The sequence below is a fragment of the Pipra filicauda genome, unplaced genomic scaffold (assembly GCF_003945595.2).
Source record: "Pipra filicauda isolate LSUMZ 115617 unplaced genomic scaffold, ASM394559v2 scaffold475_size475193_pilon, whole genome shotgun sequence".
NCBI lineage: Eukaryota > Metazoa > Chordata > Aves > Passeriformes > Pipridae > Pipra > Pipra filicauda.
Window position 1 is genome coordinate 95,268 of NW_024104615.1, and position 24,502 is coordinate 119,769.

The 24,502-nt window shown below is 36.5% G+C and overlaps 1 long non-coding RNA gene across 1 annotated transcript in view; it reads left to right on the forward strand.

Moving 5' to 3' along the window:
* The window catches only part of LOC113993791, a 104,094-nt gene extending 80,981 nt beyond the window's left edge, over positions 1-23,113 (forward strand). Inside the window, exons 14-16 of the long non-coding RNA XR_005565426.1 lie at positions 16,122-16,219; positions 19,225-19,379; positions 19,466-23,113. This is a non-coding gene — a long non-coding RNA (uncharacterized LOC113993791). The remainder of the gene's footprint in view (positions 1-16,121; positions 16,220-19,224; positions 19,380-19,465) is intronic.
* The last annotated feature ends 1,389 nt before the right edge of the window (positions 23,114-24,502 follow it).

Below are 24,502 nucleotides of genomic sequence, written 5' to 3' on the forward strand. Positions count from 1 at the left end.
AACACAGGTGAGGGTCCCTGCCCGGCCTCGCAAGGCAGCTTGTCGGAGCTGGGCTGCTTAGATGCGATCCATCGCAGAATTAGAAATAAAGCTGCATGTATGTTGTTTGAGGTTTTTTTTCCTTTTCCCTAATCCTTAAAAGTCAGATGGACGAGCTTGCAAAACGCACTTTTTGACTGACAGAGCAATTCCACAAGTGCAGACTGAGTGCAAGTGTGCGAATTGCTGTGCTGTACAGGGTTGTGATTCCCATCCTTCCCACAAATATGAACAAGTTTTTTTAGATTGGAGCCAGTACGTCGTGCTGGATGTGTAGGATCAGGACACTATCTTAGCAGCTCTCTAAAGCCTGTGGGATTACTTGCATGTGTAAAGTCACACAGATGGTCATCAGAGTCACAGTGGCTGTGCTACTGAACAACATTTAAACATCTAGAAAGTAAATTTCCAATAGATTTTATAATTCTGATTCACCTCACAGTTGGTATGTTTGTGTGCAAACTTTATTACTTAATATTAAATTGGAAAGACCCCAGCAATACACTTGTTGCATTTTTTTATAGATCTTTCATTTTAAGTTGAACACTTAAAAATTCCTCCCAGAGTATCTGCCTTGCTCGTTTGTTTTTTTTTTAGCAGACAAGTGAATGTTGGGACAGTGATTTGTTTTATAATGAATTACTCTTAATTTTCCCAGAGTAAGAGATCAGTGTGTTGCTACAAAACAGTGTACTGTCTAAAAGTAGTTCTGGAGGACTATAACGACTCTCTGAGGGCTTAAATTAACGCTGACTAGAACCATTTTAAATAGATCCAGTTCATATATTTTTGTTACTTTTTAAAAAATTTGTGTGTTTGCTAAAAGCACAGAAATAGTGGTAAATTAGAAGCAGTTTAGTTACTTGTGGTTGGTTTAGTTTGCATTAACAAGCCCTTGAATCATTACTGTCTCCTTCCTCCACCTGCTGGTCCAGGGGAGGGAGACAAGTGGGTCGGGTCTGCACCCAGAACTCTTCATGGTCCTTGGCACACACTTTACTGGATCTACCATAGATTTTTTTCTTTTACTTTTTTTTTTCTTTCTTTTTCCTTCCTCTCCCTGAGTCTACCTCTTCCTGCCCACCTGAGGAGAGATAAAATGGCTCTTTGAAGGCTTTTCCTTGCATGCCAGCAGCAGTAGTACTGGGAATTGGGCTGAAGGGCAGAAGGGCTACTGCAACTGTTTGGTCTCGAGTGGACTTCCTGCCTAGGAAAATTTCCTATCCTTTCATGCAGCTGTAAGGCATTAAAATGATAATGAACGTGCTGTGTGTATTCTGTATTCAGTTTTTCTCCTCACTTTTCATCATGGAAGATTTTGTATTGCATCTGTCAAGGTAGGGAAGTCCAAGGAATTGCAGTTCAGAAATTAAGGACCCTGAGGTAGCAGCTCACTTCTGTCTCGTCTTTTCATTTACACTTTAAACAGCCTTCAGAGAGACGGGTTGCTGCTTCTGGGACCCAGTGAAGAAAGTGAGGAATAGATAAAAGCTAAACTTGTGGTGGAATGACCTAGATGGAACAGCTGGCAAAAGTATAGAGGGGATACTCCAGGGTACTGAATTATACCTTCAGGCTTGGGTTAGTGGGATGTTTAACAAAGAGATCCATTTGCCAAAAGGATCTCTGCCTGATTTTTAATTATGGAACTAGCACCTCCTTCAACATTTGTAAATTACTGAGTTTTTTTTCCTCATGTAAAGTTGTAGAGTACTAATTGTTGGCTTTTGGCTCTTGTTTTTTCTTTTCTCAAACTAAACATTTTTGCCTGTCCTTGAATTAACCCTATGAATACCAGGGACATGAAACATTTCAACGATTTTTCTGTTATGAATAATGAGTTGCATGCTCTATGGAGAAAATAAATGTGAACTTTAAATATGTATTGCTTTGCTTATAATTCTGGAATGCTTTTGAGTGCTTGGAGTAGGATGAAACTTTTCTTTAAATTGAGGAAAACAATATTTATAGGTTCTTTGTAGTCATACATATCCATCTTACTTTAGTTAACAATAGTAGGTATATAGCATCCAATGTTTTTTCTTTTTTTAGTAGCAAGGTGTCTCCATCCTTTTACATATTTTACCAGCCAACTTTTGTATATAGCATTTTCTTTTTTGAGATAGCCATTATGCCCTTGTCTGTTATCAGCTAATACTACCATACATTTATTAAACCTCAGCATCAAAAATCCCTTTCAAATTGTGTGAAATAATGATACTCTAACATGATATAAAATTTTCAAATGGGTGATGCATCAGGAAAATTCATGATGAAGTATGATGTATGCTATATACATACATGGGTTCAGTGAAGAGGTGCCCCTAACTGTGTCTGCTTGTATTTACCAATGTGGTCAGGCAGAACAGACAGGGCAGCATAGTAAAATATTTCTGGAAAGTCTGTTGGAATACTTACTATATCTGACTACTTCAGGCAAAAAAAGGTACTAGCAATGTGGGAGGTGGAGGAGGGGGGAGGCTAGGATGTTGTCACTATACTCTCTTCCTACAGACTATAACATTTAAAATAAACAGTGTTAGTCATTACACCTTCTGTTTTGCTCTTTTGAAAAAGCATTTATCAAGCAGGGCAAGTTCTTTCAGAGACAGGTCACATAAGACTGTTTCGATGATTTCCACTGTATCTCATGAGAGACTGGAAAGCTGCTTAGCGTGTGCTATACATGTAGGTGAATGTTTCTCTCTTACAAGGGAAGAATGGAAAAGAGGTGAAGTTGTAATGTTGTTTCCCTTCACCAGTGCCCCTAGTGACAATGGCATAGGGAACTGCATATATTTTTAAGTTGGTCTGATAATTGTTTAGAAATTATCTTGTTCAGCATTCTAACGTTAGCAGTAGTCATTGTGAGTATTTGAATAGGAAATACTTCAAAATTTTACTCCTTCAGCAGCTTTATTTTCCTTCTGAACTGTTTTGTCAATATTCTTCCAATATGCTACTCTACCAATAACTAAATGAAAATTGAAGGTTTAAGACCATTTTAACTGCAGCATATGTCAAGCATTTTTATAATGGAACAAAACAGTTTTCTATATAGAGAAAACTTTCTGAATAGTGATATATGCACTGTATTATGTATGATTGCAAAACACACTGCAATTTCAATAGCTGTATAGGGTAAAGGATTTTTTCCTTTACAATGATGTTTTTAGCAAAAGCTACATATTCCATTTTGCAAATCTGCACATAATAATTTATTATATATCCCTCACACAAAGTTAGCCTCAAATCAGGGAGAAGATACAAAAATAGTAGATTGATTTTGGACTTCTGCTAAAAATCAATAATTGCCTAGGTATTTCTTTTTATCATGGAAAATTAGCTGCAAGTTGATAATTGCATTTTTTGTCCATCAGACTTGTGTAGTTTTCTGAAAGAAACTACAGAGAATTGAATTTGAGTAACTTGAATAGCTGCATATGAAAACTCTTGGAACATAATGATACAATGAACATTCCTTATTTCCGTTTCAATAGAAATGAAAATTCTCTTATGAATATACAGTTTCTTATGCTGCTTAAATGTTGGGGTTTGGGGTTTTTTTAGCAGTGTTTTGAGGGTTTCAAATTTTGGTTTGGGTGAGGGAAAGAGAAGGAAAGGGTATGAAACTTTGTGGGTCAAGGCAGAATATTTTTGAAATATTTTCTACTTTTCATTCTTGAAATGCATGGTGGTAGAAATGTCTAGAAGCTTTTCTTTAAAGTAAATGAAAATATGTCTTCTTTGAAGAAATTAAATTGTAAATTGAGGGCATTTTCATGAAAATTTGTCTGACTGAAAATGAGAACAAGTTGGACCATCATGTTCACAGTTCAAAGACTGCTTGAGGAAACATTAACTTTTAAATACTTTAAAACTTTCATCAGAAATTAATCCACTCTTCCATGTAGAAACACTGAGGAAAACATTTATATGAAAAAGTTATTGTCCAATTGCTGAAAATACAGACCAATTAGTGAGATTTAATTTAGATATTTGTCACTGAGTATGCATCATGTATATGTTAGAGCTGATTTACCATTATTTCCTTGCCTTATTTGCAAAAAGAGACTCCTACTTATTGAAATATTACTGAAGAATCTAGCTTTCCCCACAAATTACACACTTTTTGCATAAATGTGCCTAATTACCTGAATTCAGTTTTGATTAGCAGTGTTAATTGATGCAGCTGTGGATGGGCTCTGTTTACCTAAATTACCATGTGCAAACAGCAATATGTCTGAAAGTGAATATGCTAAACTGAAAATACTAATTAGCTAAGACAGATTGTTATTCAAGTCACATCTCAGAGCTTTTTAATGAAAGCCTGAATGTGTCAGGGCTTTATGATATTCAGACAGAAATGTCTATATTACATATGAATTCTAAATTTAATTCAAGCGAACAGATGGGATGTCGACCGCAGTTCTTCTCCATCGCTTTCAGTATTAATGTGAATATTTTACTCTACTGGATACATTTCTGAGTATGTGTATGTGAGAGAGAAAGAAGTGTATGTGTGCATGTGCGTGTGTGTGTGAGAGAGAGAGGAGGGAGGAATTCATTGTGTGCTCTGACAATGTATCAGCCAAGAACAGCTAGCTGGTCTATTTTGGATCGACATATTTGCAAATTGTAGGCACCTTGTTTCCCAGAATGAAGATAAACAAACTATTTTGCAAATTTAATAAAGCTAAACTGTAAATGCAATAAAGCCAAATAACGGAAAGGTTAAGTAGATCTCAGTAACAGATCTATTACCACAGCAGAGATTCCTCCTTTTGCAACAATAACAAAAATATATCAGTGTTTTTTATATGAGAGGACAATTGGGCTACGTGTTTCAAGTTGTCATGGAAAGGATTTTAATTACGTTAATCTGTGGAGTGAAATACAAACACAATGTATTTTCTTAATTTTATTTAGAACAGCACAGATTTAGGTATTCTATTAATGCAATTAATCCCTCTTAATAGTTCAATTGGATGCAAAACTGTAAATAAGTTTTAAAGTAGTACAAAAGAACATCTAGAGCATAAGTGTTCTTAATATAGATCAGCAGCCATACAGCATATACCCAGTCTCCAAACCATTTATTCTTTTTCTTCAGAGCTTAAATATTCAGAGGTCAGCTCCCATGTGAAACTCAGTAATTCCATCAGAAGCTTTTCTCACAATGTCTTGTCAAAATGAAAAGCAAGGGTTGTAAGTACTGTGCCTAACTATTTGTACCAAAATAATAATTAGAATTGTGATGTTCTCATTTTCTTGTTTGGCCAGTTTTTGCGTAAATGTTCTCAAGGTGTCTGTAATGGACCTGGTTCAATGTAGATAGCTATGGTTATAGTTATAAAAAGTGTCAGATTTTTGATCTAAATTGGTAAGAATCTATTTTCTTCTGTGCGTTGCAATGGGAGAGAGAACTCCTTTGACTCTGTTATTCCACAGTTATGGTGAACAGAATTTGGCCTGGTTACATTAGTTTTGTGAACACAATACTCCTTTTTCAAAAGGTTCAATAGTTCTGTTTTTGTGTAAGTTGACATATTGAGCTGATAATATTTTCTGCAAGTAATTATCTAAGCTCCTAAACTTTATACCTGAATCCTTTAGTCATGCTCTCTTGTATTCCATTAGTGTAGGCTTTACAGATGGAACATATTCCTAAATAAATTAGTCCCAGGTACCTTCATTGTTCAGCTGACAATTAGCTCAGGCTGAAGAGGAGAACAGTAGTGGTGCAAGTCAGATTTGGACCACTATGATAAAAGAATCGCTTCATTCCTATTACAATTGCTAAATATGAGTGATCCTCTATAATGAAATGTCTCTTCAGTTCAGACATCTGACCTAGTAAAGAGCTTTTATCCCTAATAAATCACATTTATCAGGTGCTCTGAGTCATAAAATGTTATACTAGACCATTTAATGTCAAGTACTTCACCACCGTCAATAGAGCTTGGCTTCCTTATGCGAGGTGTAGCCGAAAGAGAGAGAAGCATTGCCTTCCAGACAGAGCACAGAAAGGGCAAGAGGCAGACACACAAATCCAAACCAGTTTTAAGATGGAGTTTTAAAAAATAATGAAAAACTGCATCCAATGATTTTTCTGACTAGCAAATTTCTGAAATAAATGTTTCAGAGACGAGCCCTTCTAGACTGGTAGATGAAAGAAAGGACAGATTAACCCATAGTTCAAAATAATCTGTCAAGGCCTTTTTTTCAAAGAAAATGAGGTACCAACTTCCACATAAAGGTTTTAAGAAAGCCAGCACCTGATGCAGAAAATCTCTCCAAACTTTGACCTTTACTCAATCATCATTTGAGAGCAAAATCAGTGAGAAAGGAGTCTGCAGTATTTGCTTTTGGCCTTCAGAATAGGAGTTCAGGCCAGAATCTGTGACAGCAATAGCAGGTGAATTATTTGTGAGAACATACAGAACCTAAATGATATTTCTACCTCTCTGTAACCTTTAATTCAATTGGTTGATCAACTGCTACTCAGGGAGTCTACAAGATACAGCTGCAAAAATTAACTTAGCATTACAACAGGTTTTTGTTTCCATCCAACAAACTAAACGTGTGTTTGGTGTCTTCTGACATGGAACAGCTGTCACCTGCTATGTCAAAACTATGCATTCTATCATATATGCACAAAGCTGCTTAGTAAAGAGATACAATAACATTAATAAGATTATATCTTTCTTTAGGCTTTGCCTCTGATTCCAAAATTAGCCATAAATTAACCAATTAACCAACTAACCATAAATTAATACTTATGAGGTGTGCAGTCAACCCTCAGATAAGAAAGACACAAAATATCATGCAGGAAAAAGTAAAGTAGTGTCATGACTAATTGCCTGTTTTGTTATTATGCCTCAAAGAGAATCCATGTCAATAAAAGTGGATGGTCAACAAATTCCTGTGGAAAATAAATTGCTTTCGGTCAATTTGAACTGAAATACTTTAAAGCAGGAGACATGTGAAAGCTATGGATGTAAGCACCATCATAAAAAGATCTGAATTATCCAGGAGATTTGGTTCTGATGGAATGTACCTAAAATGAACTGCAGACATGAAGCAAGGAGGAAGAGAAGAGAAGAGAAGAGAAGAGAAGAGAAGAGAAGAGAAGAGAAGAGAAGAGAAGAGAAGAGAAGAGAAGAGAAGAGAAGAGAAGAGAAGATAAAGTACGAGCATCATCAAGCTCATCGCCCGCCAGCGAAGCTCACGAAGAGAAGCGCAGGCGCCGAAAGCGCCGAGAAGAGAAGATACGCACAGCTCAGCTTCTTATCATCGCCGCGACGGAGCCGCGCCTCACACAGGTTCGCCGGCACGGGGACTATGAACGGGGAAAGGAAAGTTTCCCCTTCCCTGTTTCAATTCCCTTTTCCCTTCAATGTCCGGCCATTTCCATTTTTTGCCTCTGCCTTTCATCTGAATGGACGCTTCCGGTACGCTGCCGTGCACTCCTTTCCGTTCCTTTCGTTCCTTTCCTTTCCCCACCCTTTCCCGTGCCGTGCCTTGCGCTTTCCTTTTACTTGCCTGTCCGTTCCGTTCCCTGTCGACTGCCTTTCCGGTGCCTTTCCCGTCCTTTCCATATTCCCTTGCCTTCCTTTCCTGTCATTCCCTTTCCGCTTTCACTGTCCTTTCTGTCATTCTCTTCTCTTCCCCTCGCTCCCGCCGCTTTTTCCTTTTTTTTCCACTCCATTCCCTCCTTTCGTTCCCTTCACTCTCCTGTTCCCGTTCCCCTCCCCTCTACGCAAGAATGGTTCTCGCCCTGTTTCTATGTATCTTTGATTTGAATTCAACTGTCTCACTCTTTACTTGACCGTTCCTGTTGACTTTCCCGTCATTTTCCGGCAACAGAAAGATCAACCTGTTGTGAATACAGAAAGTCCCTCTTCATCCCTTTCTTAAATGCTTATGGGTTTTTATTTGGTGTGTGCAGTCGGCATTATTGTAATTCTTGTCATACAGGGTTAACTTTGGAGTAAAGATGAGACACTGTGTTGTGCTGGTTTCGTCTCTGTGAATGACTTGAGTGACGGTAGATAGTCATACCATCTGTTCTGATAGGTCCACTTGATTCCAGCTCTTTTGTCTTGCAAAATCAGTGCAATGCTTTTGGTCTTCCAAGCAATTAATGTGGCAGTATTGGCTCTGTGGGCTACCTCTTTGACTTGTCACTGTACTTCTCAAAACAAGGAGAATGCTATTGCGATATTGGGAAATCTTTTATAGATTACAAGCGAAAAAGCATCTTCTGCTTTAATAGATAATTTTTTACGTTTTCCGTATCTATTCCAATTTGCAATGTTAAATTTTCAAGATCTAATGTGTTCTGAGCTAGTCTTTTTGTTATAGATTTTCAGGAACACCTTAGAGTTTACTTACAGAAAAGAAATTACAGATCAGTTAATCACCTGAAACTTTTTAAAGTCAGTTGAAATCTATTGCAAAGTTGAATGTTTTCTATTTTTGAAGTGAAGTGTATAACTTTATGCAAGTAACATTCCTCCCAAAGATGGAAGATATGTAACATGTTCAGTCTCTTTCATGTACCAGCTCAAAGTATCAATTGGTGTGAAGGTCCCGTCAGGACCCTGCCGGAAGTGAAATCCTATGTCTCTTCCAGGCTCCATGTGTCCCCCTGCTCCAGGCTCATTTGCTCTTGTAGTCCAGTTGCTATTGTTACGGTAACGCGGACGTCTGTTTCTGTACTGTGACTGTATCTTACATCAGCATTTACCCTGATCTTCTTTCATCGCTGTCCATTATTCCTTACGCTTGGTACACAATTTGGGTAATTTTGGTTTTTCTTATTGATCATAAGTTCCTTCTACTTAAAGATCTTTAGGCTGGCCATGAGGTTTTCTCTGGTCTTTATTATATTACAGTTGTTGTTTCTTTCTAATAGAGTATGAATAAGGCTATGTACCTAAAAAGACAGTTCTTTTACCTTTAAAAAGCAAAACCAAAATATTCTTATCTATTAGGCTACTCTAGACATCTAGAAGTACGATCACCAATGGTGAATATTTTTCTGTCTTGTGTCCGCATGGAAGTAAAAAGACTTGCAAACTCCTACTGGATCAACTATTTCCGTGCTGTCACAGAATCATACTGCCTGTGTATGTGAAGTTTTCCATATGCTTTTCTCTGCTAGATACTGTCATCTCTCTTCTGCTCAGATGCAGCTTCAACCTACAGTTTTTCATTCATTAATTTACTTCATGTCTATATTACAAGCCACCAGTAGGTATGTCAAAAAGGCAAGAGCAATAACTGTGTGTTTTCTGCAAATTTTCATCAAATCAAGACTGATAACCAAAAATTTCTTCTTTTTCTCATCACTGGTCTTTGCTAATTCTACTTTTAAATTAAATTTCTTGAATTTTTCCCTGTTCTTCAAGACAGACTAAATTGTTCCTGTTGTATTTCTGTACACAAATTACAAACAATCTACTTTTAGTCTAAAATTATTTTCAACTATATAAAACTACATAAGATAGTAAGAGAAGGAAAAATAGAGGAGGCCAGTACCATCTTCTCTGTCACATCAGAGGTACTCTGCTTTTTGTGTAGTTGTCCATATCCGTGCAGAAAAATGCCCAGAAAGGAAGACTCAAGCTATGTAGATAAATTCTTTTCTTAGATTACTGTATTAACTCCTTTGTCAATCAAACTATATGGAGAGTTCTTGTCTTCTTTTAGTCCTTGCATAGCTTCATTCTTACTACGTCTCCTCCCATAGCCCCTCATTTATTTCCTCCATCTACACTGGCTGTTGATGGTAGTGATGCTCCAACTCTCTCTTCTAGTAGATATTGTGTATGTGTGTTTGTGTGAGTGTACACATGTGTGAACCTATGATATACATATTTTGTGCCTTTGTGGTAGCTATGAACCAATCTGTATGTGGCATTTTTATGTTACCATAAACATAGAACATTTCATTTGGGTGAATATCTACTATAAGAGACATGATTTTTGAATAATAGCTTTTCCAAGCCTACAGATTCTCAGGAGGAAAATTGCATGACCACATAAAATATGCCTAAGTACATTTAAACTAGTGAAAAGGCCTCTCTGAATGTTGTGGTTTGCATAGTATAGCAAGTGTGTTTCTATCTATATTTGGCATACTCATGTCTATGCGTGTACAAAAACATAGCCCATCAAAATGGCTGCAAATATCACACAGGAAATTTATCAAAACTCTCACAATCTCTTTCTTCTTTTTCTTGACAATTCCACTTTGGTTGACCATTGTTGGGGCATTTGGAGCATATTCCAACAACTACCAGTGTCCTTTTGCAAATAACCTAAAAAAAAGTTCGCTTTCTCTTAGATGCAAATTATCTGTATGCTTATTAGTCTCCAGAGTAGTATCAGACCGTGTTTAAATCAGAGACTATTTTTATGTTAATTTTCTCTCTGGGTATGAGAATAGAAATTGTATTTTTGGAAAGAAGGAAGAAGACTCGAACAAATTTGCAGTGGAACCAAATATTTCTTCCAAGCACATGAGCTCTCAGATGTGTAAAATCAAATCTTGGTATTATCATTACCTAGCCTTTTTTTTTTTTTTTTTCCCCAGTTAGATCATATAACTTTAAAATACTTTTGCTTTGATTGTCATTTTTGATTTGTACCTGCACAACTTGAGTCTGCCTTCAACAATGTGAGCATGCTCTAAATGTTACACAAAATCTTAGCGACAATCTTAACTCTTTCCCCATTTTCTCATTATAATATGAACTTCGATTTCTTTACTTTTACAATTTATTTCTCTGTAAGCTGTCTTTAATCTCTTTAAAAAAACTGTATGTCCATGCATGTGTAGAGGAGGGGTAAAAGGAAGTTTTTAGGCAAGTCACTGTTTCTCTTTAATTTCCATCATCTCTTCATCTGGATTGACTATAAGGCCTCTGAGGGAGGAAAGTGAAGAATGTGGTGGATTGTAGTCTGGGCTGCAATGAGCTGGGGGCTCCAGGTACTACTTTGATACAAATAAAGAAAAAAGAATACATTCACATAAATAGCATGACATAGAGGGGAGGCATAAATATGAACAGTATCATTTTAACTGTTGTGCTTGTTTGTCAAAGCCAAATATACTGTAAGTGAACAAATATTGAAATGTTGCAAGGCTCTCATGGACAGCTACCAAATAGTCAAAACACCATAGTTTTTAACTCGATGGAAGACTCTTGGGCAGGTATACATGTATACATGTTTATATATGTGTGTGTATATATATATATTTTATATATATATATTTATTATATATATATAATATATATATATATAAAATAAAATGGAAAGGTTGGTTTCACTTGACAAAAAAGGGAATTCAGCAAAAAGAAAGTGCATATTACTACTCTCTGGCTTTCATGGGGCTGGAGAGGGGTCGGTGCTCCGTCAGCACAGAAAGCCAAAAGCAGTCCTCCAAAACTGTGTTAAATAAATGATCAACCCCCGAAACTAATCGTAGATGTTAAAGAAAGCCTGGCCTTAAAATTTTTTCTTACCAGAACTACTAGTTTTAAATGATTTTAGAGTTAAATTTTTGGAGTACAATCTGCAGAGTGAACTTCACTCTGGGTGAAGTCTGAGGCCTAAAAAAAGATACTAATCTTTTACGAATATAAAATTTGAAAAAGACACCTGTGACGTCTGTATTGCATTATATCAACTCCGCTTGATGATGAACAGCATGTGGAGAACCTTGGCTGCATCTTCATTATATTTTTGTAGGGCAGCCAAGCAGTTTACTCTCCCACATGTTCTAGGTCCCAAAATCAGTTCTAATAACAAAAAACAAATGTACAAAAATCAAGATTCAGTTTTGTCAAATAATTATTTATACTGGCTACAGCTTGGAGAGGATTCAATAATACACTGATTAGAGATGCTTTTTGACTTTTGATTGAAATTTTAATCTTGAAAAATAAGTAAAAGGCTTAAAGGTCAAAGTGTAATGCCCAAATCATTAAGGACTGCATTTTAGAGAATTCTTTTAAAACAAGCACTGACTGGAAAGAGGTATTTACTTTTCTTCTTAGAAAGACAGAAGAATTCAAGTGATAGCAACTGCTGATTATGCAAATGTTCAGGTTTGCATTCTCCCTGTGATCAACCAACATTGAATTTCTTATTGAAATGGTGAGAGAAAAAATTTGGTTATAAATTTCTTCTATACCTATGTATACTTTTGAGATCCTTTAATTAAGACTTTAATAACAAGGAAGGATTTTCTCTTTCTTTCTTCCCACTAAACATACATAAAGTGTTATCTCTTTCTGCTGCAGTGCATACAGTATTTCAATTGCATTGCATTGTTCCCGAACCTAATTTGTTGGAAGTTAAGTTTAACGATATTAGAGCTGGGAGCTGAATCAGTGTTCAGATGAAAGAATTTGACAAGATGGACTATTATGCATCATAAATCCACAAGTCCCTTTTATTTTCTTTTTGTCTTTAATAAGGTCTAATTTATTTTAAGAATGAGTGGGTATTCAAGACATAAACATTACATCTAATAGGTGTACTGCAGCCTTTTTTGAGAGTGCTGTAATTCTTCTGCATAACAAAAAATTCAAATTACACACATCACAGAGTGGTTTTAAGACCAAGAAAATGGTTACTAAATGTTTAACTGACAGAGAATCCTAGAATCACTTAGTTTGGAAAAGACCTTTAATACCATCCATATTTGGACATATTCCAAAGAATGAAGAACAAAAAAAAAAACAAACAAAACCAAAAGAACCCAAACAAACAAGCTCACCAACCTTTTCCATTCATAAAGGAGAAGACCTGTTGGAGTACTTGGAAGTAGTAAAACTGGTAGCTGCCACTTAACTTTGCATATTGGAGTTAATCTTAGTAATGATACTCATATCCATCTCTCAAACCTTTCCTCTTTGTCTGTAAAATAGTTATCTAATTCTTTTGTGTGAGCTATGTACGAGAACAACATGGCCTCCTGCAGGCTGAAGTGACACTGGAGCTCATTTAAAACTAGGATTGTGTCTGGGACATGCTCTGTAGTCAGCTTTTTGTTGTTTTGGGTTTTTTGGGTTTTTTTTTGGTTGATTGGGATTTTTTCCTCTTAGGAAGAGTGATACAGTTAGGCATATCTGTTGATCAGAACAAAATGGAAGTGTAGATGGGCAACATCTAGACATGGTAAAACAATATGAGAATCCTGCCCTCCCTCAAGTCGTAAGGGAACTTTTTTTTTTATCAGGACGGACAAATGGCATTTCACTTTGCTGTCAGATGTGTGGGGAGGAGGGGCTTTTATCAGAAATGAAGGGGATGATACATTCAAGTCAGCTAATGAAAGACATACATGGAATACCTGTCTTGTAGATCTCCAGGGTATGCACTTCCAATAGAAAAAGAAATTACTGTGTGGATTCATGTTTTTTTAGTTGGCTAAAGTCATATGCTGAATGAGTTTCAGTAATCTAGTGTTCACAAGACAAAGGCAGCTACAATTTCTGTCATTGTTACAACACAGAATTTTGAGGTCTTTATTTTCAAATTTATTATATACAAAAGTTGCATTCTCCTGGTCACACACAGAAAGACAAAAATACAGAAATCCTACTGGTTTCTGGGGTGAAATCCTGTTACACCACCTGTCATTCCACTTGGGTCACAACCCTATAGATTTAAAGGTTGGAAAGAACAGAAATGGATGTCTGCACCTAACCAAACAGCTTGTGATTGAACTGTGAGAATATTGTTTAAAATTAAATCCTGATTAGAAGAAACTGAAAACTTCTTGCCTTTCTGAGCAATCTGTTTCATTGGTTAACTAACCTTATCGTTACAGTGCAAGTTAGCAATAATTTGAATTTTGTGCAATTTTACCTTCAGCATGATAAATCAGATGGGAAGCAAACAATATCATAAAGAGTATTACAAAAAGGGAGAGAGTGTTGTCGCCTCTGTGTGGGGCTTAGACAGGATCAACTTCTCCCACATGTTTGTTGGCTGAAATAGAGTGAGAAGGATGTCATATGGAACATCTTAAAAGATCTATACTTCCTACATCTGGGATGATGAATCAGGGTTTAAGTTACTTGTCTGTTAACATGTGCTGCTCTTGAGGAGACGGGAAAAAAAAAGAACAGAAACAAAGGAAGTGAGGGTCTTGCAAAGATGGAACGATGTGGCATCACGTTACTGTGTTGCAAATAGCATCGAAATACGCTGATGGAGGAATATTTTTTTAAAATTGAGTCTCTGATGTTAAATATTTGTGTCTTAAACATTCCCTTTTTCCATGACAAATAAGTGGGGGGGGATTCATCTTTGACCTTAGATCAGGAGGACGACAGAACTTAATTTCTCTGTCACTCCTCCTATTGGAAAAAAAAAAAAATAGAAATCATAATGTTGTCATGTTACGACAGAAACTGGAGGGTACCTCTGCAGTTACACATCTGTGATCTTACAAAACTAAATTCCTATTTCAGTTTCAGCGTCATCCTGAAGTTAACAGTGGGAGTCTGATTAAAAAAAATAAGAGTAGTAGAGTCTAAATCAATTGTTGTAAATCTAGTAGGTGATTACCTCTCCCCAGCCTCCTTTCTATATGTACAGGTGCACATGTTTTCTTTCAAGAGCTTCTTAAATTGTTGAAGAAGTGTTATGTTTAAATTGTCCATTCATATTTTCTGTCTGGAGTAGTCCATTTCAATGGAAAGTATCAGCTTCCATTAGTGGAACAATTCCCAGTGCTTTTTGTTCCTCACTGCAGCTAAGCCTTTCTGATTTCCTTTCAGAGGTGTAAAGTTCTGGAGGAATGAATATATATGCAACTCTTTTGCTGCAATTTCATGTTACTCTCTGATGTATGGGGCTTGAGGGGAGGGAACATAACCAGATGGAAATGGCTTTCTTATCCAAGTGGAAAAGGTTTAGTCAGCTTGCAGGCAAGCTCCATAAACATAACACAGTAGAGAAGCTCACAGAGCTGTACTTTAATGGCCATTAAAATTGCCTCTGCAGTGCATTCAGTCAGAATACAGGGAATACATATGCTTGTATTATGAATAGAAGACAAACGTCTTCTGAGAAGAAGAAAATCTAATGTTAATTAAACTTTTCCAGAGTTTGGGGTAGATAATTCTGCTTTTGTGATGTTAAATCTCTTTTGATTTTAATTGCATGACAAAAAAATTGACTGTAAGTGTAATGTTAGCAGATATTCATATTTGATTGCAAGTATCTGTGAATGCTAAGTCAAAAAATCAAATGCTTTTAATGAGGGTGGGTTTGGGGTTTTTTGTTTTTTATCGTTTTTCCTTTTGTATGTTGGGTTTCTCTCCCCCAAGACAGCCACATTGATAGTAAAGCTTGTACTGTCAGTATGCTGAAGGTCATTCCTATAACCTGTTCAGTGAGATCTGCTCCCCTTTGGGTGAAAAAAAAATCAACAGAGCATATCTAAAAATGTCTAGAAAATCCCATTACCCTTACTGAATTTCAGTTATATATATCAGAGTCGTGTGGAATTCAATGAATGCTCTGATCAAATATGAAAAATTGTAGCAAGTTTCCAATATTATGCACAGGCTTCCTCTCCCTCCCCGCTTTTGTGGCTGTCTTAGAGAAACAAGGCACATTCTTCTTTGAGATGGCAAAGGATAAACTGAAATGATTAACATTAAAACATACTTAATATTGTGATATGTTTTAGAACTGGAAACAAAGGTAGGATATGTCTTATCTGTCCGTCTTGACTCCCTGTGCATCTGTCCGTCCCTCTAGAGCAAGTCAATAAAAATGATTAGAGCTGGCATCTCACAAAGGTACACCCTTAAACCATGAAGCAATAATACTGTGAAGGAAATTTTTTTCTGACCTTTTCAAATTACATCCAACTGTCTAGGGAATTTCTCAGTGACTAGAGGTAATAAAGTTCAATCCGTTTTGCTGGTTGGCTTCAAATTCAGCTCCTCAGAAGCCCTAACTTATCTTTTCTTTTTATCTTGGCCTTGGCACCTATTCAGTACAGTAATCCATGCATCTAATCTTTTTTTTCTCTCCTCTCTCAGGTTTAGCTGGTGGATCATATTGTGAAATCTGCAGCCATGAAAGGCCCTCCATTTACTGCACCCTTCAAAACGAAATGTTAGCATGGGAGGGTAAGCTGGTATGTTGCCTTTGAGAGACTCTTGTTGAATTTAATTAGCTTTTAGATTTCATCTCCATCTCGCATCTCAGCTTTCACTATTGTGTGTGATTTAGGCTTCAGTGACTTTCATTATTTGAAACTTTTCCCAACTTGACTGCCACTTTAGAATACCGAGGGGGAAAGTAAAGTTTAAACTTCATTGTCTTAAATTGATTTCTACTTAGTTTTTGTGACGTGAGCTCAGAAACAATAGAGACACAGCCTCCCAGTAAGTTAGTGAATCATTCAAGTGATAAAGAGGCATTTCTATATGTCTTGTTTCTCATTGTACTACATAAGTACCAGGTAAAGAACACTTTTAGCAAAATATTTCTCAGATTATTTTGAAAGTCATAAAAACTGGGCTTTGCTACTGACACTTCCCTGAAATATGAAGTCCGTGTTTAGTTATACCTGATGTGCTATTGAATGACCTGTGGAATATTCAAAGTGCATGCATATCTAAAAGCACCTGTAAAATGCTTGCTTTTAATCATGGAAGAAATACACTGGAAGACATATGCAGCCAACCTACATATAGTTATAAGGGAAAGGAGTAGCTGCAAAATGGTTGGTGAAGATGTGAAGCTGATTTTTTTTTTCTGAATTAATTTTTGTTTTGATTCTCCCTTCCGAAGTGTAGGGAAACATGGTCAGATAGATAAAGTACAAAACTGGGAGATTATAGATCTTGCCCTGTATGGAAATGGGCCTCTACTAGGACTGTAATGTTTGTCAAGTCACTCAATAATTTTGCACCAGAACCTTGGCTTCTGTGAAAAGCTGTCAGTGAGTGCTCAGCAGAGGATGAGCACAGGGTGGAATCTGGCTATTACATTGTCTTTAATTGATTCAGCTAAAATGAAAAAAGTTCATTTTTAATTAAAAGGTATTGTGCACCATTGATACTAGTGGTGTTGATAGCGGGATACTCAGTAATCTGAAGGCCTGTTGTGTACCTGGAAGAATGGCATTCTCAACAAAATTATTAAGGATATCTTTGAAATTAATTTAGGAAAAACAGTAAGCCTTCTTGCATTCACAGTTATTTCTTTAGTGTCCTTACTGTCATATCATGAAAAGAAATATTGCTAAATGGACAGATTCAGATAAATTTTTAATCAAGCAGTAATAAGCATTTCAAAATTCCTTTATTATTTTAGTACAAAAGGTAACATACCTAAATTGGCAGTATGTGAGATCTTTGTTTCAGAGATAATATGAAAGGCCATACTTGAGTGTACACGAACACTGAGCGTGGTACTAAAATATGTTCATGTGGATGCGTTCATTTACTCTCCTGTCCTGAATGCTCCACAGATACATGTAGAGTTATTTCTTTGTAGAACCAACTGTTCTTCAGTCTACATGGATTAGGCTTCTCTTGATTTTCCAGGGTTAAGGTTGGTCTCTAGATATGGAGACAAGCAACCCAAAAATGCTCATGGTTTGCCAAGGGTATTGGAGGACTGAGGAACGCCTCGTGGAAGTAGCAAGTTTTAGCATCTCAAAGCAATGACATTGTTGTTGGCTATATGTATATATCTTCTTAAAGTAGGTGCTTGAAAAATGTACAATAAATATCCCCTATAATATTTCAGGCAGAAATACATAGGAATGGGGTTATTTTGAATGCAAGTAGGATATTAGGATGATGGCAGTGTGAGGGGTTTTTTTCTACTGAGCAAGTTCTTATCTCCAGGATTCTTTCTAATTCATAAGCTGGGCAGAAGCAGTTCTGCTGGCAGATCTTTCTACCATACTGATGGTAGAAATAAGTATTGAAAATGAATTTTAAGGACAAAAGAGTTTTCTTATTTATTTATTCATTTATTGGATTCCATTCAGCCCAGTATGTGTTACATAAAAGGAACTATGTAGCAATATCTAAATGCTTGCCTTCCATTTAGTGGAGTGTTTGTGTACCAGTAGTTATGAGCTGTGGACAACAACTGAACTAAATGTGTTGTTGTCCACTTGGAAAGTAGTCGAGTATGTTTTACATTGTCAGAGCCAAGCATTATGGATCACTGAAGGCTCTGACATCTCAGAAGTATATTCTAGTTTTAGGTAATACTTAGAATATCACATTCTTCTTTGCAAATTAATTCATTCTTTAAAGTAGCTAATTGAAAAAAAAAAAAGAGAACACAAGTATTTTTCAAATCAAACATACTACATTATGTCTTATGGTGGGAAACAACAGAAGTCCTGATTTTTTTCTTTGATATCTTTATAACTTTACCTTCTCTTCTGTCATTCCTGGTTTTCATAAACTGGGAGTCCAATAATAGGAAAACAAAATGGGTACCAGATATAGGTATATGAAAAATGGTGTTTCAGCTCTGCTCTTTTTCCTCAGTTCTTTGAAAATATCTAGTTTAACAAATCTTTATGAGAAGAAAATTCTGTCGATTGAGTCAAAGTAACTCCCACCCATGCATCAGTGGGGTTAAAATGGTAGATTGCATTGTACGTATCAAAGGGATTATGTGAATGTTATTGATACACCATTGTTCTGTGTTATTTATATTTTGATCATTAGTCTATAAAGTCTTAATAATTAGCTCTCTAATTTCCCAGAAATCATGCTAATTTTTTGAACTGGTTGAGGAAAAAAAAAAAAAGCTGACCATTCTGGCATTGTAAGTTAATAGTATAGAACAAAGTGTAGTCATAATTAGTTGAGAAAAGGACTTTCCTTGTTCATTCCAGTTCATAATAAAAAGTCCCTCACCAAAGTGACTTAGAAAATAATGCATTCAGACTGAGCAGAATTACCGCCTAGCAGATTCTATTTATCTGTAGCTTAAAAAGCAGCTGCGTTTTTGTAAAAAGCAATGAATGTGGCAGTCCTACTTAAAGGTAGAAGAAAAAGAACACCCCTTGTTTTGTAATAAGGGGATTTTCAATTTAAAAGAGAGAGTGAGCCTGTTGTGTGAAGCATGGTTATTACATTCACTGTATTCTATCTCACCCACCAGGAGGCTAATAACGAAGGAGTCAGTGAAGGAGACCGATGCCACAAGGGTTATCTCACAGCCCCAGATGCTGGATAAGTTGAAGCAGAATCGCTTTTGGATGACATTCAGGAAGGCCTTGAATGATTATCTTGCGAAAAAAGACTATTCTTTCCAAGGTAAACAGTCCATTTTTTCTGTATGGTGTTGGTGTAAAATATGTTTATATAAATACCTCTAAAGTTCATTTTTTATCATTTTTCAGGGGTTTTTTTCCTCTCGATGCAGCAATGATCTCTCAGGAATCCTTTTTGAGACAAAGGAGCACTCCACATCCAACCATACCTAAGGAAATGCTTTGAAGGAATTGAGCAGCTCGCTTTTAATCACAAGAGAGAAAGTACCCACATGGAGTCAACAGAAAATGAAAAAGTAGAGCTCGTGCTGCGAATAATTCCATCAAGTGCCAAGGGGCTAGTTGAGAAATAACTTCATGAGGTGAATATCTTTAGCTCTTACTTAGGGTTTAGTTACTGTATGATAATTTTCTCTTTTAGGAGCAATGAATATCATAAGCGTATTTCCTAACTAAATAGCTCTCTGAATATTTGTCAAGATGTTGACAGATTTCAGTCTTATTGTTGTTATTTATTGCAATGAATTTAGCACCTGCAGACCTACAGAAATCAATTCTAATAAAAAGCTCTCTGAGTCAGGCTGTCAGTAGAAGTCAGTCTGTGTCTGAAACCATATGTGTCAATATATGTTTGAGTCTACCTGTATGTGTTTTCGTGCTTTCATGATTTAATGTCTGTAGTTCAGGAGGATAACACGCAAAAATAACCAGACAAATGTAAGATTTTGAATGCTGCCCCCACCCTTCAGAAAGTGTGTCCCATTGTGTTGGAGGGGTTTAATATCCAATCATTACAACAAAAGGAAAAAGAAATTATGTCACTGATAACATCCTAACCTTTCCCCTTTGGGCCTCTCATCCAAATTCATTGGTTTCAGTACGAAATTAGTTTGGTGACCTTTTTGTTTGATTTATTTAACCTTCCTCTCCCAGTGGATGGGAATGGGACCTTCCCTTCTTTTTTGTTTCTGGGCATTTTTCTTCCATGCGCTTACTTTTCTCTTGGGGTAGGATCACCCCTAGGAATGCCACTTCCCCTTTGTTCACTGTTGTGGGTACTGATCTTGTCCTTGGTGGCTTGTTCCTGGGTACCCCCCAGGCAAGGACAGTGGCCGGGAGCATCACCCAACTCCAGTGGGAAAGAGAAGGGGAGGCTGCAGGCCTGCTACTTTTATATCTGGATAATTTGGCAGAGGCTGTGGGGGAATCCCTGGGCAGTGAAACCCAGAGCAGTGGCAGGTCAAAGACATTTGCCCCTCTTATGTATTGTGTTTCTGCTGGACTGCTTAAGTCCGCTTGCGAATCCTGTTTCCCACCTAATGGAGCTGCATGGAAACACTGTACCAGTCTTGGACTGAGCCCCTTTTAGAAGTGTGACTGCACACAGTTTAAAATGGTCCATCTGCAGCATCATTCAGGGTAGGGAAGGAAGAAGAAGAGGGCAGAATTAGGCAAGCCCAAACACTTCCCATCCTGTTCTCCATGTCAAGTCACTAAGTTGGTTTTTGGAATAGTTTCCAGCACGAAGTTATCTCCGTTAAAAAAAAAAAAAAAGGAGTGACGGTGCGTAAGCATCAGTCTTGAGGAGCACAGGAAAAGCCCAGATTCTTAAGCCTGCAATATACTTTAGTTTTCACCTTCTTCCACAAATGAAACAGGGCTGGGGGAGGCGAGCAGCTGTGTTTATTTTAATACATCTATTTTAACCCGTACCTAAAAACAAATTGGAAGGTTTGGGAGTGCATTAATCTGGATCCTATTAGTGTCTCCTTCTCCCTCAAAAGTGCAACCTGAGATTAATTAATGTAAACCAGAGTTTCATATGCAGTCTTTAAGTCATTTGCATGTTTTATGCATGATAATTGAATTTATTTATGCACTTCCTTTCATTTAATGATTTCTCACTCTTTTCTATGCTATCAACATTATATTATGCAAGACATAGGATTTGGTAGGCAAGAAAGGATACAGTATATAAATCAAATCTGAGTTAATTTTTAGTTCTAGTGTCAACACTAGATCAGAATTAATATTGGTCCCATGTCAATGGGGTTATATGGCTGGGAAAATGTTAAATATTTTTGGTAAAGCATAGGCTCTTAGCTTAACGAAACATTTCTGATGCAGCCTAGTTTGCTTGCAAGTGTACAAGCAAAATTATTTTTGAATGGCAGTTAAATTATTGTATTGACTTTTCAATGACCCTGGAGACTTATGTTTCTACTTGGCCAATTAGTAGTAATAAGAAGATGAATAGTAATTACGTTAATAAGTAACTGTGTTCAGACCAGGACCTTGGTATTGTGCTCTGGCTTAGAAAATAAGGGTATATTATAATTTGTCTCATTTGGTCTTTCATCTGGAGAAATATGGACTTTGGAGTTATAGTGAATTTATCATAGCCAAGAAGGTAAAAGTCCTAGGGATGAATGGGTCATATGAGATAGCAGCTCTGTGGTAGTGGCTGTTTCAGTGCCATAAGCATGGAATCTTGCTTTGTTTCTGCAGTTAAGCTCAGATGTCTTAAAGATGTCTTAGTGATGGAGTCTGATTTTTTTATAATGCATATCAGGAAGCTACTATGGGAAATAGTTTTAAAAAGATGCTGGTAGTGGTGCTTTCATAGCATTTATCATTGCCAGTTTCTTTCGTGTCTCTTGTCTTTCCTTATGTCTTGAAAGATGTATGTGGAAGTGATATTTTTCTGTGGTGTCCTGTCTTTTATCAGTGAATTAAATGGTTGTGTCTTGTGATCGTTTCTTGATTCTCGTAGGTAGGAATGTGTTTAAAGGCTAAAGTTCTTTTAATTTGTAGTGTAACCATTTCGGTGTCTTTCTTGTCATTGAAATGTAGTTTAAAATGCTCAGTAATGTAGCATGAAATCATTGGTTAGTTTTGGAATGGTGGTGAAATCATGTGAAGAAAATAAGTATTGCATCTGATCAAGATAAATTCACTCTAGTGTTTTATGGCTTTTTATTCCTATGTGATAGTAATAAAGTCTCATGTAGGGATGGAAGCCATGAAATACATTGTGAAAAATCATCAACTCAGATGGGGCCATCAGGATAGCATGCTGTAGTTGTAGAGTTATTGAGAATGATTGGAAGACGATTTAGTATGTCACCACTTTGACCACGTTTTTGCATTTTGTTTCTTCATCCTTCACCCACGTAGTTTGATGAGAGGAAATCAGTTTGTAACAAGCCAATCCAATTTTACATCAATGTTCAGTGTTTAAATTGTTCATACATCTTTCATTTTCTGCCAAAGATAACACTGTATATGAAACCCTAAGCTAAGAATTTAATATAGCTAATAAACACATGCCAAAATGAATACGAAGAAGAGTTGATGAATTTCTAAATGCTTGGAAACTAAGCAAGTTCTACCCTGTTAGCAGCTGGTCCAGCTTCTTTATTTTCATGTTTGAGAGCAAATCTGAGGGATGATTCAGGGATTTAATCCCTGTGCTCTTTTACATGGGCTCTTGTACTTTTCTCCATTTCTCTGCTTGCGTGTCCTTCTGAAAATGCATGTTCTTTTGCCTCTCTGAAGCTGAGATAAAGGCTGACAGTGTTGGGGTCAGAAAACAATTTCTGACAATTTCTTTACAGTGCTACTGCCTTACTGCTTTGTCTTCTTTTCTTTTGAATACCAATTTCCTTTGTGAATATTTTGGAGAATGTTATTTATTCTGATGCAACTATTTACAATTTTCCTGTTGTATTATTTCTCTGAAGCCTATGTTAATAAAACATTATGGATTTTTTGCTACTTTGACTCCTTTATTATTCTTCTCAGGTGTGAATTTTTCTCTCTGCTAAAAGATATTTTCTCGTTAATGTAACTAAGGACATCTTCTGGTCAAAAGCCCCAGAGATAAGTAGGCAGGATATGTATTTCCCATTTTATTATAGATTTAAATTTCTTCTTTAGATCAAATAACACACAGAGAATTTAACCATGATTAAATTCACAGATGTTGTGTGGCAATTATTTCAGTCTTACTTGGGCTGAAAAAGATGGTAGACATATGTTTGCTGCAATGTTGCCATGTGAAAAAGCTTATAAAAACGTAGAAAACGTTACCTTCAGACTCCTATTAAAAGAAAAAGTATTTTCCTTCTTACATATTAGAAAAATTGTTTTCAAGAGTGTCTAGGGTGTACAGCCAAGAGAATAAACTGGGCTTATTTTTCAACTTTTTATTTGGCTAAGATAGTTTTTATTGTCATGTTTTCAAATCTGCTTTGGTGATTAGTTTACAGAGACCTGAAATAAGTCCTTTAAATAGATTTACATGAGCTCCTGTACTCTTTTACATGGGCTCCTGTACTTCTCTCCATTTCTCCCAGTTGTTGATTTTGTTGATAAATTTACTTTACTTTACTGCAAGCTATACTTTTAAAAGTAGTCTACAGTCCCACCTGTAGAACATATTTTCCGTACTGTATTTTGTCTCCAAATTACTTCAAGAGTGAAATGTTCTCAAAGTTGAAGTACTTCTTTTAAATGCCAAGCCAAATGGTTGAATGTGGGATCTTAAAGGAAAGTGGAACTCTTTTCCTTTATGTTTGGAAGGGCCCTACTGACCAAAAATTAAGTCCTCAGTTTAAGCAGTACCAACCTATTAATCTAGATTGCTTCCTTTGCAATGCTGTTATATTCAGTAAATTTACATAGATGTAACTGGAACTTACTAAATAATGTATTATTTTTTAACAGTTGAGGAGAATCCAGCTCGTTGTCCTATAGTAGTTCTGTTGCTGCAGTGGTCAAAGGAGTACTGTGTGTTTTAGTAGAATCTACTATGAAAATTCAATGTAAACATTTTCTGATTATATAATGCTGTTTTAAAACCCTCAGGTAACCTGGTGTAAATAGGCTGGGGCACTTTGCTTTGCTAGAACAGCATAAACTTCACTGTGCAAATGATTGCTTACACCTTAGCTAAAGATTTAGGAAGGGGACTCAATTTAATTTCTGGTGCCACTGTCACACCTGCATTTTTTGTGGGGGGCATCTAGTATTACAAACTGGTGTGACACATTCACTCCAAGAATTATATACTTGCATTCTATGATATGAAGGTGATTTGGCCAGTAAAGAAAAGTTATTACCACCTCCCAGTAAATTATATGGAGCCCATGCCTGACATGGGCT